Source organism: Equus przewalskii, chromosome 18, assembly GCF_037783145.1.
Source record: "Equus przewalskii isolate Varuska chromosome 18, EquPr2, whole genome shotgun sequence".
Taxonomy (NCBI): Eukaryota; Metazoa; Chordata; class Mammalia; order Perissodactyla; family Equidae; genus Equus; species Equus przewalskii.
Genome location: NC_091848.1, coordinates 34,059,826 through 34,075,662, shown reverse-complemented (window position 1 = coordinate 34,075,662; position 15,837 = coordinate 34,059,826). Strand labels below are relative to the sequence as shown.

The window sequence follows — 15,837 nt, the reverse complement described above, 5'->3', positions numbered from 1 at the left end:
AGAAACCCGGCCTGGGTCATCCGCAGGATCCTGCTCCTGCAGGTGGTTGGGTTTACTGTGAGCAAGAGCCCAGCAGGGTGCAACTGAAGCAGGACGCCGTCTCAGAGGGAAGGAACGCTTTTCGCTCAGACTGAGCTCTCATTGACCCCGGCTCCAGGCACCGCGGCCCACGTGACTGGATTCCTGTGGGCACCGAGCGCTAGCAGAATTCTAATTGTGCAGATCCCCAGAACAGCTGCAGCATCCCACGCCAGGAGCTCCAGACGTGTACTTCCGACCGGATGCTGGCTCAGCACAGCCCTTCACGCTCAGCCCCGCAGGCAGCCAGCGGCAGAAATGAACACACAAGGCCTCCCACAGAGAACTGGCCCCCCACCCGACCTTTTGCTCTCTCTGGGGGTCTCCACCACTTTCTTCCTACAGACCCAGGGAGCACGGTCTTTTCTTTCCAGCTGCCACCCCCTCTCCTCCCCCTTGGGGTTCCTTTCAACCCCACACTGGATTCACAGGAGGGCACAGAATTTCCCAGCTTTTCCTCCCTGTCCTGATGCCCCTGACCGACCCTCAAGCCATTTCATTGCTGCGAATGCCAACTGAGATAGAGAAGCTCCTAATCAAATTACAGATGAGAAGCAGATTTGAAATTTTTTTAATCTCAAAATATTTGCATTTCTGAAAAGAGCAGTGATTTTTCTCAGAAGATGCTCGGCGCCTGGGCCCGTCTCACTTTGAGATCTGCTGTCACAGAGATTCCCAGGCAAAGCCCTGGCCTGCGTCCCGCCAGAGGGGGCCGTGAAGGCTCTCCCGGCCTCAGCAGTGCTCCTAACTTTCCAGGGCCAGTCCCGGCTCGCCCGCCGTGTCCCCCGAGGGAGAGCAGCTGCCCAATCAGGAGGCGGCAGAGCCTCCAGGTCAGTCCCTTTCTGGGAAGACTCACGGTCTTCCAAGTTGTGTGACTTTGGGCAAGTCGCTTGACCTCGCTAAGCCTCTCGTCTTACCTCGTCTATAAAAAGGGGATAAAAATATCTACTCTGCACGATTGTTGAGTTGATTGAGATTATATACATAAAGTATCTGGCACCCAGTAGGCTTAATAAACTTGGTCCCCTTCTCCCTGGGGAACAGCAGCACCCGGAGAGCAAGGCCGCGGCAGGACAGGCCTGTCCCAAGGCCCAGGCAATGGGCCCGCGCTCACTGCGGCAGGTGCCCCGGCTGGGCCTTTCTGCCAGAGGCCGCAGCTCTCCTGCTCCAGCACCGGAGGGGCGGCCAGCAGCCATGGGGGTCTGCCCAGCACCCAGCCCACCCTGCTGGGGGAAGAAAGAACGGCATTTCTAACGCGAGCATTTAGCTTACCTCTTTCCTCACAGTCAGGCCAGGTTCGCCTCCTCTCCTGCCTGTCATGGGGACCGTGGTGAGGTGGAGAGCACTGCCACCGTGAGGGTTCCCCTTTGCCCATCAGAGGGGCCTCCTTGACAGGGGGCTGGCCTGCCTACAGCTGGGCTCGGGCCACTGTTCCTCCTCCAGCAGGCCGCCCACTGGGGTGACTTCAAGGTCTCAAACCCAGAACCTCTCCTTCATATCCCAGCACCCCCAGGGAGGCTCTCTTTAATACTGTGGCTAAACAGCCAGCACGTTTGTTTCCTTTTCCCCAGCAGGAAAAGACTAAGCAATGAGCTCAAGGCCCAGCCACCCCGAGACGCCCCGTGCCTCTGCAGGAGCTCCCCATGCAGGCCTGCCGAGATTGTTACCCCTTTCTGCCTTGATTTCTGTCTCACATCGTTGGTAAGGCACACGCAGGGTGACATCTCCAAGAGTTAGTCTGTGTGTTTCCCTCAGTCTGCCCTCTCACTGGTACCCAGGACACCCTGATCCACACTGACCAGAAACACACACAGAAACCACAGAGCTAGAGCGAGGGGAAGGCTCAGAGTGTGCTCGAGGAGCAGATTTTCTTCTCCCGGAGACTAGACACAACCGGGCTCGAGGAAGCAGGAGGCGGCCACTGGACCCAGACAGGAGGAGTGGAGACGCCTGAGTTCTTGAAGTCGGGGAGAGGCAGGGAAGAAGGGAGCAGATGGAAGGGCACTCAGCGCGGGGCTCGGCGTGGACTCCCCCCCACCACCAGCGCTGGGCACTTGTAAAGCCTGGAACAGCAAATGGTGGCCTCCGGGGCCAGGAGTAGGGATGAGGCCAAAATGGAAAACCTCACTCCTGAACAGAACCAGGTGGAAATTTCTCTGTAAGTAAGAGCACAGATGGATTCTGCACTGCTGAGGGGTTTGACTGTGGTGGGCATGCTCTCCTCAAAGGAAGGAATTTCCAATGGGAGAATCCTTTAGAAAAAGCTGGAACCGTTTTAGCAAAAATCCTCAATTTATCAGCACAAAACTAATTGAATTTCTGGTAACTGGGATATCTTTTTTGTACTGTTTTTAGGAGAAAGAAGTAAATTATAAAGACTCAAAAACAAATCAAGGATTTATTTTTTAAAACAACAAGATATCAGCAGCTTCCAAAGACTCCCCTGGCCAGTGCAAGCCATCCCCACCATACTTTTACAATAGGAACAATCGACGCTCGGAAGGACGACCCTTGAATCACTAGGTTATCAAAGGAAAGTTTCAGTCCGCTCAGCTGCCAGAATCTCTATTTCCTTTGCATTATAGTGAAGTGGAGCTTGACCGTATTTCTAAATTAACTGCAAGCCCTTTGAAATTGATTTTTCAAGAATTCTAGCATCCTTTGGATAAAGGCGACACTGTACATAAATTGAATGTATTGCACATTCAGGAATGAGTTACTCTTTTTTCGAAGAACCTCATGTCGTCGCATCCTGTAGACATTTGACTGGAATGGTTCGTGCCAGTGGTTCTCAACTGGGGGGTGGGGACATTTTTCTCCCCAGGGAATATCTGGCGTTGTCTGCAGACATTTTTGGTTGTCACAACTAGGGGGTGGGGGCAGGAGCGAGAAGCTACTGGCATCATGCTGCTCAACAAGCTACAATGCACAAACTAGCCCCACATCAAAGGAGTATTGGACCCAAAATGGCAATAGTGCTGGGATTAAGAAATCATGGCTCACAGTGATGCAAAAAGAACATATACTCCTAGTGAGGACCAGTAGAGTAGCTGTCCCAAGGCTACTCACAGCCCTGAGGGACGGGCTCAGAGGCCTGCCCCGTCGGCCACTGCTTGGGGCTACTCTCTCCTTACCCAAGCTCTTAGCGTGGTTATATGATCTAAATCCAGGACATTCATGTGCAATGAAACACAACAATCAGGATGTCTAGCTGCTCTCTGCTGGCAACAAGGACACTCAGTTGAGCCCAGAGTGGAACATATGGAATTGTTCCACCAGGACCTGAGACTGAGTCCTGACATTCGCGCACGTCTTCCTTGGGCAGGACTGGGAAGGTGCGGCCAGGGTTCACCTGGATGGAGCCGCCTCTTCTGGCTTCCGCTGGCAGCCAAGTCTTCTAGTGACCAACATCTTGTTTCTTTGGTTTCTGTTAACGCCATCAGTGAAGCCTGACTTCAACCTGGGGCCAGAGTCCACTTAAGATGATTGCATTACTTGGCTCTGATTCATGCATTATGTTTAATGAGCGGATTAATTTTAACGCAGGATTTTCCTGATCTGAGAGCAGAGGGAATTATTTTGAGAAGCCACCTAATCTATGAGGGCCTGGAGGTTGAATAACTAACATGGTTTACTCTAATCTAGTACCAGTATTTGTGAAAAGTGTTAATATGATGCAGTAATTAATAAAATATAGGCAATTTAAAGAGTGGTCATAATTCACAATAGCTTTTTGTCAGTATGTATTTTCTCAATCAGCAGATACTAAAAGTATAAATATTATCGTGTGGGAGTAGGTCTGGGGAATATTTTGATGATAAAAATGAGGACTTATACTGGAAAAAGTTGGGAACCACTGGTTTGACCCTCAGAAAGTTAATTTCCCTTGTTTCGTAGTTCTTGGGCAGGGAGGCACGCACCCCTGGGTTGCCCTCCACCCCTCACCACCGTGCACTCTGCCTGCTTACTCTGTCTCCAGGGACACATTGTGGGGAACAGGCTTAACCCCTTGCATGCTTTACAATTTCTAAAACATTTTCACATGCGTATCTCATGGGCTCTTCTAACTGCCGGTGAGGATGGCGGAACAGGGGTGGCGACTTCTGCTTGAGGATGAGGGCAGGGCTCACAGACCTCATTCCCCGCAGGATCTACAGCTGGCAGAGCTGGGACCTGGGCCCATCCTCTGACTCAGGAACCAGAGCTCTTTCCACTCCCTTCGCATCAGTAATGAACCCTCTGGAGGGTTCTGCTCCACCAAACTCCATACTCCACTCCATAGTAACTAGTGGATGAAGAGAGCCAAGAAGTATTTAAGAGCTTTGATGAACTAGTTGTTTCACATACTTCTGAATCTCAGTTAATTTATGAGAATCGCACAAAGGTAAAAAAAAAAAAAACAAAAAACAGAAAGTGATGAAAAAGTCCACGTTCAGTGCCATGGAAACCTAAGCTTTCCTTAGGGTTCATATTTGGTACAATTTCCTGAAATTTCCCTTGAGGGTTCCAGGTGATCTTGGGGTACTCTGAACCTCACATGCTAAATCTGAAAAGTAAAAAATGCTGAACTAGATTAGATATTTCTGGGTTATTTTGTCTCCAACATTCTACTAGTCTAAATCTGAGTTCTATCAACAACGTCAAAGGAAGAACTCTCTAGGATAAATGAATGTTTCGTTACCTTTGTTCTTGAGACATCCATCATTCATTCACTCATTTAGTCGTTCAACAAACATTGCTCAAGTGTTAGGTTCTGTACAGAGTGCAGACTTGAAAAGAGAAAAAGTCCATTGAACACAAACCCATGCAGCTAGCCTCTGTAAGGAAATCAAGAACAACTATAGGAAAGTCATTATAATTGGCTTACAAGTGATGCTTAAACCACTTTTGACCAAAAGTTAAGGGCTCTTCTATTGGAATGTAAAGTATGCAGACGAAGACATTTTCCTGCGAGTGACTCAGAAATTCTCTGAATTGTAAACAGGCTCTCAAATGACTATAGTGTTTAGAGAAAACTAGTCACGGACTCTTTACCTTCAGTTCTTTGTGACGAGAATCTACAATCTCATAAAAACTTCAAAACAGGTTCCAGTGCAACTATCTCAAGGACAAGAAAAGAAAATTTGCTAGATTTAATCTAGAGTCTGGGACAGAGGGCTGTCCACGAAGGGACATTCTTCCTGTCTTAAAAAAAAATTGTACACTACAATTCCATTATTCATACAATATCTTTTCATTTGATCAAAAAGTAACCACGTTTTATTTGTAAGGGGGTGATGGGATTGATTTGGCAAATGGAAACCAAAGAGAGATTTCTAGATGGATATTTTCACTTTCACTGTGACATGGAAGATGAGAAAATTAGGCAGGAAATTACAAAAGCCTGTGACACAAAGGAGGAAATTACTTGCGTGGTACCTGTGTGGAGAGGGTGCTCTGAGGAGGTGCTCCAGGCAGATAAGTGAATTCTGTTTCATTTCTGAGCATCACTGCCCATGCCAACATGAGGTGCCATGCCCCGAGCAGGGCCACTAAGGGGGGTAAGATTCCGTCCCTGCTTTCGAGATGCTTGTGGTCCAGTTGGGGGGAGACTCAGCCAAATAACTGGACGGCTCCACCTCAGTGCGATCAGAACCTAATGGGGCCAGTACTCGGACTGTGGGAGCACGTAGGAGGCCCCCACACCCAAGCTGGGGGTCTGTGCATGCTGCCTGGACAGGGGTTTCTCTAAAGTGCTTTCCACTACTGATATTTTATATGTGGCTCTGAAGAGAAGAATAAGCAGAGAATCTCAAGATGTGATAAGAAATCCTTCAGGGGAAAAGCCAGGACATGGCCATTCTGTCAAATCCTCTAATACCTTTATTCAGTTACCCTTGGAAAGAAGAGTCAGGCAGACACGGAAGCTCTGCGGTCGGCAACACCTTGCTCCCAGGTTTGCGCAGGGGCTCAGGGAAACCCCAGGGATGTCCGCTGTTCCCATCAGCAGTGCACTGGGCCAGAGGGTGTACCACGGCGGCACGAATGTTTGCTATATTGGATTACAAAGCCGAGTAATTGCCATTTAAGGTTCAAGTAATGGTGAGGGCATTCGTCTGTGCTTTCGTTCATTTGTACAGCAATTAATTTGTACCTAAATTAACAATAAAAATGGTTACGTGATCCAATAATGTAAAAATCATAGCAGGGAAAAAATAACCTCGTCTGTCTTACCCTCCTAGCAAGGCCAAACCCCTTGTTTCCCCGCCCGCTGTTGTTTGCCTCTCAGGAGAAGGTCACTTTCAGGCAGGCAGAGTGGGAACCGGGTGTGCATGCTGGCCCCTGTCAGGGGTCCAGCCTCCAAGGCCATGGACAGGAAAATGGGGTTTGTGTGATGCAAAGTATTGTTGACTTGAAACAGTACAGGCGGGTCACTGCTGCAGCCTGCTCCCGGGGAGGCCAGGAAACAGGCCCTCTGGAACTGTTTAAGGCAGAGATAGACACAAACGAACCCAGAAGATGTTAGCACAGAATTAGCAAACTGGGGTTCTTGGGCAGCATATGGCTAGCAGACACATTTTGTTTGGCATGAAAGGGTTTTTAAGTTTTTGGATTTGTTTCCAATGTTTAAAAATTAGGATATTTCATATGAATATTCAGATCTCCAATTCTCTTGAAAAGCTGGAATATTGTTTGCACTACATTACATGCCTCCCTGGCAACACTCGCCTGGAGCAGAGTGGTCACTGTTCCCTTTAGTCAGGCAGTGCTTGCCAATTTACTGTAGTCCCCACCACTCCCTAGTGTCCCTATTGCCCACATCTTTCGTTATTAACTTGCATGACTTGCGTGATTTGAGTGTGACTCCTGTTTTAGCATTTGCCTAGTCACTTACAGAAGTAACCCACTTTGGTCGCTCTTTATATAAGCTTCACTTTTTAACTTCCTGGAGCATTTTATTTTACCAGTTTGAATGTCTTGGCCATAGAGGCTGCTCTCTGACCAAAAGTCTTACACTTGCTGCTGTGTTCTTTGGTGTTGGCATTGAACCTGTTGCCACAGAACTATAAACCTATCCAAAGGAAAGTTACACTGGAGAGCAGCTTATCCACCTGCCTCATTTAGGAACTGAGGCTCAGAAAGGCCAAGTGACTTCTTCGAGGTCACACAGCAACTTGAGACAGAGCCCAGATTAGAACTAGCTCTAGCGATTTTCCTACTACATTTCAGCCCCTACTGGGGTGCTCAGTTGTGATACTGTGTGTCCCAAGGCAAGAATATGATGTCCCACGTCATTGTGCAATCTTCCCACCTTGGATAAGTTTGAACAGCGTAGGCCTGTTGGGCAAGGCTATTTGCTCTCTATGATGGCCCCTGATGAAGGGCTGCCATGTTCAAACTTGGTTTCTGATCCAGTCTGTTGACTTCTGAGAGCCTCGAACCAGGAGTGAGGCCAACTAGGTTCGAGTCCCAGCTCTCTCTCTGAGCAGCTGTGCGATCTTGGGTGAGTTTCCTTGCCTCTCTGAGTCAGAATTTCCCAAGTATGAGACAGGAATGCCTGCCTCACAGGATGTTGTGATGATCACAGGACAAGACAAACATGAAAATTCTCAGAAAAATGGAAAAAGTTAGATAAATGCAAGTTACTACGACAGGCTAGTGGGCTTAGCTACAGAGAGTGTCCGAATTCCCTTGTTTTGCAGGTGAGGCAGCAGAGGCCAGCCAGCTATGGGCAGAGTTCAGATTAGCAATGGGGTCTTGTGTGGTCCCTGTCACTGCCCCAGTTGGACTCACAGATCCCAGGTAAGCCATGTGGGCCCAAGCACATGGGCAGCAGAGGACGTACCTGGAGGTTAGGAAACCCTGACTTCCCCTCACTTGGGTTTGTGTGACCAGAGTCCCAGCCTCAGACCCAGAATCATGACCCGGCTCTCATCCTAAGGGCAGAGCCCCCCCACACTTGCTGGCGGCTGATTCCTAGGCTATGAACATGGACTCGGGAGACATTATCCTGTGCAAATGAACACTGCTTTTGCAAATTTGTGGAACCTGCCAGCTCTCTCAGTTTAACTAGATCTCTGCAGTGACATCCAGACATGTTCTGCATTAAATTAGAGCTGGTAATTTCAGAGGGAAACAGCTCTGAAATGGCACGAAAGACAAAAATCTGTTCCTTGAAAAATGACACCATATGTGCCTGCATCGCTGCAGTCAGGGTAAAAGCTTCTCCTCTCTTTGCTACTCATCAAGCCGCCAATGTTAATGTCAGATTTGCAACAGCACCGTATACTAATGGAACCCAAATGAGCTCTAAAATTAGCTTTTAACAAGAAACTGGAGGCTAGCTCAAGGCAAGCACATTCCTCTGACTGTGAGAGACGGAAAGTGTTTTAGCAAAGCAGTCACATATTGATGTTCTCGAGCCTCAGAAAAGATCACTCTTTGCTCTGAGTGAAATGCCCAGGAAGAATTGTGCGCAGCCTGCTGTCTGCTTTTGCATCAGGAACTAGCAGCTTAACCTGCAGTTTTACGAAAACCTTCCCCCAGACAAAGAAGCCATTGGGAGGCTGAAGTGTGGGTGAGGAGCAAGAGGGATTTGGGGGGTCAGACCTGAGTTGGGGACCGGGTCCTAGGAATGGCAGTGTTCTACATTTTAGAGTACGTTCCATTATCACTGTTTATCTAACACATTTAGAGAACTCAGAGACTACAGAAAAGCAGTGATGGGAAATATTTATATGGATATGGAATATTTAACAGCTGAAACTGATCATTGTGAATTATCTTCCACCATCCTGAAAAATTAAGGACTGAAAAATTTTCTAAAGAACATTCCACCAATAGTACGATTTCTGAGAGTATTACTAGAGAGGTAAATTCCATTCACAGGCCTCAGTCCAGCCGAGTTTTTGCTGCCTCTGGCTCCACGAGGGCCTCAGGTTGAAATCTGAAGGTCAGTGGGTCTGCGTTGTAGAGGCTGCTGTGTTTTTGGAGTTCCCTGCACGGTTTGTGGATGAGAGCTGGTAGGAGAAGGAGAGTGGTGGAGGTAGGAGGAGTGGTTAGAAGCACTCAAACCTACCCAAGGGAAAAACAGAAGAACTAGGAAACCGAGTAAAGATGCAGCTGGGGAGCAGCAGGAAGACGGCATTAGTGTAGGTGCAAGGAGGTTTGAATCAGGCACTCTCCCATCAGAAAAATCCATCCAGTTTTTGCAGATGAAGTGTCCGCATTCCCATCTACTCCAGGAAGCAGTGAACTCCCCTTTAGCCAAGGAGCACCCCTGCACCTGACATTCGGGGCACGTGAACTCAATTCATCTTCACGTCCTGAACGTGAGTTGAACACTGGTGGTTGAGCGTGGGAGTGGTTGGGCTAAGTCCTCCTCTCAGCCTAACAGAGCTTTGTCTATTGGGGTGATAAGATGGGTACAGAGATAACCAAAATACAAGCAAGAGGGGCTGAGAGTTCTGAGGAAGGGCCTGAGAAAGTGCTTTGGGGGTCACAGATGAAGGAGTGATTCATTCTGCATTGTATCTGGCAAGTCTGCACAGAAGAGGTGGCCTCTGAACTGGGCCTGGAAGGATGGGTAAAAATAAGTTACAGGACTTTTTAGACCATCAGAGGCCAAAATTCTAAGCCTGTTTGTGAAGAAAAAGGATGATATCATGGAAAAAGTTCTGGCTTGGGTTCTAATCCAAGCTCAGCATTAAAAATCGCTATGTATTTTCGACCAATTCATTTAATTTCTCTGGCAGTTAAACAAGACAGTGGATGTGAAGGCAATTTGTAAAAGATAAGATGGTACACAAATCCTAGTTCTTAGTAATGATGCGTGTGCAGCCTCACAGGGTTGTTATGAGACTTCTTTCAAAGTGCTATTCAAAAGAGAGTTATTATTATAAAAAATTCTAGAATCTTCTGGCCCCAGAAAGAACTGAAGAGGTAATAAAGGTTGATCGAATTATCAACAACTGAAGGAAAAACTGAAGCCCAGAGCACGTTGTATTAGGTTAACTAGAATTATAACTGACAGAAACATATTTCTTATCAAATAAAAAAGAGCCTTTTAAGTGAGACAAATATCTAGTTCTCTAATGATGTTATAAATCAATTCTTAAGATGAAGAACTTGCTCTCATAATTGCTCATTTTTCTTGGTCCTGCTTGGCGGGACAAATCTCACAAACTCACAACATTTTGTGTCAGTACAGACAGATGCATCTTCCCCGATTCTCTCTCCAGTCCAGGATCTGTAGCGCAAATGCACCAACACTGGCGAGCATGGGTTTGCATTTTGTCTCTTGTCTAAATCTGCCAAGAGCGTCATGAGGTGATTTCTTTCTTTCTTTCTTTCTTTCTTTCTTCCTCCCTTCCTTCCTTCCTTCTTTCCTTCCTTCCTTCCTTCCTTCCTTCCTTTCTTTTTTTTTTGGAGGAAGATTAGCCCTGAGCTAACATCTGCTGCCAATCCTCCTCTTTTTGCTGAGGAAGACTGGCCCTGAGCTAACATCCATGCCCATCTCCCTCTACTTTCTATGTGGGACGCCTACCACAGCATGGCTTGCCAAGCAGTGCCAGGATCTGAATGGGGGAACCCCAGGCCAGCGAAGTGGAACATGCACACTTAACTGCTGCACCACCGGGCCAGCCCCAAGTGATTTCTAATAAACCTTACTCATCAAAAAAACAAGCTCCCTTTGAATATATCCTTCAAACTCAAGAGGGACTCCCCATTAAAAACAATGACCACCAACACAACTCAACAACAAAAAATTAAACAACCTGATCAAAAATGGGCAGGAGACATGAACAGACATTTCTCCAAAGAAGCTACACAGATGGCCAATAGGCACATGAAAAGATGTTCATCATCACTGATCATCAGGCAAATGCAAATCAAAACTACACTAAGAAATCACCTTATACCCTTAGAATGGCAAAAATAACCAAAACAAAAAGTAACAAATGTTGGAGAGGTTGTGGAGTGGAGAAAAAGGATTCCTCATACACTGCTGGTGGGAATGCAAACTGGTGCAGCCACTATGGAAAACAGTATGGAGATTTCTCAAAAAATTAAAAATAGAAATACCATATGATCCAGCCATCCCACTATTGGGTATCTATCCAAAGAGCTTGAAGACAGCAATTCCAAAAGTCCCATGCACCCCTATGTTCACTGCAGCATTATTTACAATAGGCAAGACGTGGAAGCAACCTAAGTGCCCATCAACTGATGTGGATAAGGAAGATATGGTATATATATACAATGGAATACTACTCAGCCATAAAAAAGAATAAAATCGTCCCATTCACAACAACATGGATGGACCTTGAGGGAATTATGCTAAGTGAAATAAGCCAGATAGAGAAGGACAATCTCTGTATGACTCCACTCATATGAGGAATTTAAACATGCAGACAAAGAGAACAGATTAGTGGCTACCAGGGGAAAGGGGAGGGTGAGGGGTGGGCACAAAGGGTGAAGGGGTGCACCTACAACACGACTGACAGACAATAATATACAACTGAAATTTCACAAGATTGTAAACTATCATAAACTAAATAAAAATTAACTTAAAAAAAAAACAATGACCACCACCACAAAACTTGATGGCATGTAATTGGGAAGTGTACTGGTTCACTCAGGAAGCCATAACCAAGTGCAACAGACTGGGATGCTTAAACAACAGAAGTTTATTTTCCCACAGTTCTGGAGGCTGGAAGTCCGAGAGCAAGGTGTCAGCAGAGTTGGCTCCGTCTGAGGCCTCTCTCCTTGACTTGTAGATGGCTGTCTTCTCCCTGTGTCTTCTCATGGCCTTTCCGCTGTACTTGTCTGCGTCCTAATCTCCCCTTCTTATAAGGACACCAGCCATACTGGATTACAGCCCGCCCATAGGACCTCATTTTACCCTAAACGCCTCTTCAAAGGTCCCATCTCCAAATACAGTCACGTTCTGAGGTACTAGGCGTTAGGACTTCAACATACGAATTTGGGGGGCTTGATTCAGCCTAGAAGAGGAAGGCCTCAGGATCTCACATAACCTCTGAAAACATAAAAAGCCCATAGATAACATCTACTACGCCCGTGGAAGACAAAGACACTCCCACCTTCTCCTGCCCAGATTGCACGCACCTGTAATATGTGTTTTGCCCCTGTCCCCAGGAGGCTGTGTGTGGCCCATGCAAAGGCACAAATGGCACAAAGCAGCACCTCCCAGTTAAAGCAGGCCTGTGGGAATGGGTTGGGGGTGGGGGGGCTTGTCTGTCAATGTTAAGGTCAGCTGTGCTGGCGTCTGAACAGCCGCTGCTGGAGCAGTGGGAAGGAAGGGGAGAAGGAGGGAGGGGAGCCATGCAGCGTTTCCCGGAACCATGCTGGTTCTCCACCCCCTGACAATTTTCTTCCTAAAGCAATTCCTCCTACCTGGTAGGAAATCAGGGAGCAGATCCGGAGTCTCTGGAGATCTGATCCCCTCCCCTCCCAAGCCTCGTAGACAGATGATATCTGATCGGGAAGACAGAGATGGAAAACACTGTTTCATCAGCAGTAGGCTATGCCCTTTCAGATTGCCAAAGAAACCTGCAAAGAAAAACAAGCGTGTTCAATCAAACACCGCTCCACCCCAGCCCCCCTGCAGTTGGGGGGCCCTGGAGTCTGGAAGCTTCCCGATTTTCCTGTGGGAACAGTGGGTGTGCTTTGAGGCACGCTCCAAACTGCCTGTAATTTTCCACCTGTGGACCTCCCTGACAGATACAAGCCCAAACAGGAGTGACAAAGGGAGCCAAGGGAAGTGCAGCTTCCAGTCATGAAATAGGGTCACCCGGAGGCACCAGGAACGAAACCAGTCCTAACGAGGAGCAGAATTACAGAGTGCCTCCCGCATGCCAGGCACTGACACATACCATACGATTTAATCCCCCCATTCTGAGGGGGAGACGAGGAGGCCCAAGTCCAGCAAGCTTAAACAGTGTACTTCCCCAAGACCGACAACGCTAAGGGACAGAGCTGGGGTTCGAACTGAAGCTGGGACAGCTGTTCATAGTACTGAGCTGCCTTCTCGTGCCCAGGCTGCTGGTAACAGAATGCCACAGGCCCTGTGGCTTCCCATGAGGGCCTACCATACCTGAGGGGCCACTGTCACTGGAGTCGGCACCAAAGAGTCCTCTCTTCTGCCTCTGCCAAGTGCAGCCTCCCATGGCCACTCAGTGCCCTGCTCACAAGGACACACAGAAGGCCCTTAACAAAGGGGAACTGAACTCAAGTATCCTTAGGTCATGACATAAGCCACACCAGGTCACTGGGACGGATGCCAGCACCCTGGTTCTGAACAAAGTCACTGGGGGACCAGGAGAGCCCTCACTGGATGGCTGGAGTGCTGGTCTGTCTGCCACAGACGAGTGGTCAGCTTTCATCCTGCAGGGTGAGGAACAAAGGAAGTGAACACAAGCAAATTTCCAGACCCAGGGAAGGAGTGGCCCTCTGTGATCTACAATGCTTCTCTTTTCCCCTTTTCCAATGATGGTGCTTCATCCGGGCTCTCTACCATGATTTCTAGTCTGAAACAGCAACTTAATCAAAAAGACAGACAGTGGAGGACAGTCATGCCCCACACTGTCGCTGTGTTCTTTTAGAGATCATTCCCCGGTCACACACTTGGCCTCTCTAGCTGCCAAACTGGGCAAATAATGCTGACCACCTCTTTCCCTTAGGGGAAAGAAGAAAGTGTTTACATCCAGCAGAGCTTGGAACTCCTGGAGAAAAGTATTAGATAAACACGGTACCCGTCAAATAGAATCTGGGCTTGTTTTCACTTTCACTGTCAAACTGAAATACACAGCGTTTCAAATGTGTCCCCCAGAGCTTTAAAAGCCTTTTTCATTTCCTGAGCGCTTTGGGAAAGAAGGTACTAATGTGTTTTAGAAAACTGTATTTTCTGTTTTGGAATTTGGAATCTCTGGATAGGTAAGGGAAAATCAGACTAAGAAATCAATCTAGTCAATTTCTGCTCACACGTGCACAGACCCTCCTTCTTGGCAGGTGTCGATCAAAGTTTATAGAAACACTGCCAGTCTGGGGGAAATCCTGCTTCATCCTTTCATCCTCATAGAGAGCAAACATTTTTTGCTTTTCTTAACCGAAACTAGTTTCTTCCCCAAAGCCCTTTCTAAACAGCTATTGATTTTCCCCAGCTTGAATAGGCCATTAATAATGCTGGGTCCTCAGGAGTCCCTTTAATGCTTTATCTTTTTTCAGGGTTATATTTGCTTGGGGAGGCCCTCTGGGGTCTGCCTCCTAGTCGCAGGTGAGCAGTCCAAAATGGGCTTTCAAGGTGATTCAAATCACAGCCACATCCCAACCTGGGTCAGGGGGTGGTGGGTAAGCTTGCCTGATGCCCACCATGCTCCCAGCACCTTCACCCACAGGCAGGTCCAATCTGAGTCTGGCTCCTGCTCTCAGTGGTTTGCCAGCATGAAGGCACCTGCTGAAGAGCTAGCTGGAAACTAAGGCGAGATCTGCTAATAATAAGAGGAAGGACTGTCCCTCAACCAGATACCTCGTAGGCATCTCCAGAAACTCTTTGGCCTCTCCAAAGGCTGTTTGTTTCAGCCCCGGTCTTCACTGCAGTCACCAAATCTGTGTGGGCCAGCAACCTTCACCTGGACGTGACCCCACAGTGCCTCACCTCAAGGCCATTCATTCACCATCAGTCCTGGGGCTTCCTTGTTGACCCTGACACATAAAATACCTCGGGACCTGCCTGGTGTTCGTGCCTGTGCCACGTGGAGGAGTGGAGGAATTCATGCCCCATGGGCCAAATGTCTCCAATAGGAGATGGGAGCCAGCAGATACGTTCTCCTCTCTTCCTCCTCCGGACTGAGATGGAATGGTGTATATGGTTGTTGCATGGCTCTCAGAAGAGGGTCTCGGCAAATGAGCAGCTGTAGTTTATACCAAGTTGTGGCCAGCTTGAAAACATGCCCTTCTATTGGCTCTCTCTCAGCCTCACTCCTCTCTTCTCTTCTGCTCCTTGGGATTGCACCCCATAATAAAGCACGTTTACTTCCTTGGCTTGCTGAGGAACCCAGGTGACAGTCCTTTATGAGGATGTGAGCATTTTAAAAGGGGCATCTTGAAGGAGGAGCTGTGGAGACTCAAAGAAAGGCAATCTAATGATGGAGTCACAGACAGTGGGGTTGAGGGACGGTAATGTCAATCCAGATTTTGACAGAGAGAGAGAGGTGGGGGTGGGAAGGGAATGACGCTCTCTTTCGCTGCCTTGTCACCTTGTGCCAGCTAGCCTCCTCTTCCTTCTGCCCTTGCCTCAACCCAAGCTTCTCTCTGCCTGGCTGTGCTGTGACATGCTTTTCTTTCCAGTTGTACTTGCTGCTTCCCAAGGTGTTTCATCCCAGAGAAACACCTGCTCCCTTTGAAGGAGGTTGCCTGAATTATAAATAAGCCTCCAACAGAGAAAGATGTGCTCAAGAGAGGGGAAAGAGAAAAACAGGTAAACAAGTGGGTCAGAATGTTTTTCTGAGCATCCCAGGACGATGCAAACTTCGCTTTCCCTTGGGCTCATGGTTCGAACCCTGAAACCAACCCCAGGATGACCTGCAATCATCCAGACCACCACTTTCTTCCTGTGCTCCCAGCTTCTCCACCTCTCTTCCTTGCCTCACCCTCTCTCCTTTGCTCGTGAGAGCCCTTTCTCTACCCATCCAAATCCTATGTGTTCTTCAGGACTCAGAACACAACGCTAGCTCCTCCAGGAAGCATTCTCGGATTCCC

General features: G+C 47.9%; 1 long non-coding RNA gene across 1 annotated transcript; it reads right to left on the bottom strand.

The window, feature by feature from the left end:
- Positions 1–11,729: 11,729 nt before the first annotated feature.
- Positions 11,730–12,614, bottom strand: LOC139076947 (uncharacterized). Its single transcript, XR_011529039.1, has 2 exons — positions 12,475–12,614; positions 11,730–12,097 (listed from the first exon to the last, which is right to left on the bottom strand). It is a non-coding gene; the product is annotated as an uncharacterized lncRNA (long non-coding RNA).
- Between the last annotated feature and the right edge of the window lie 3,223 nt (positions 12,615–15,837).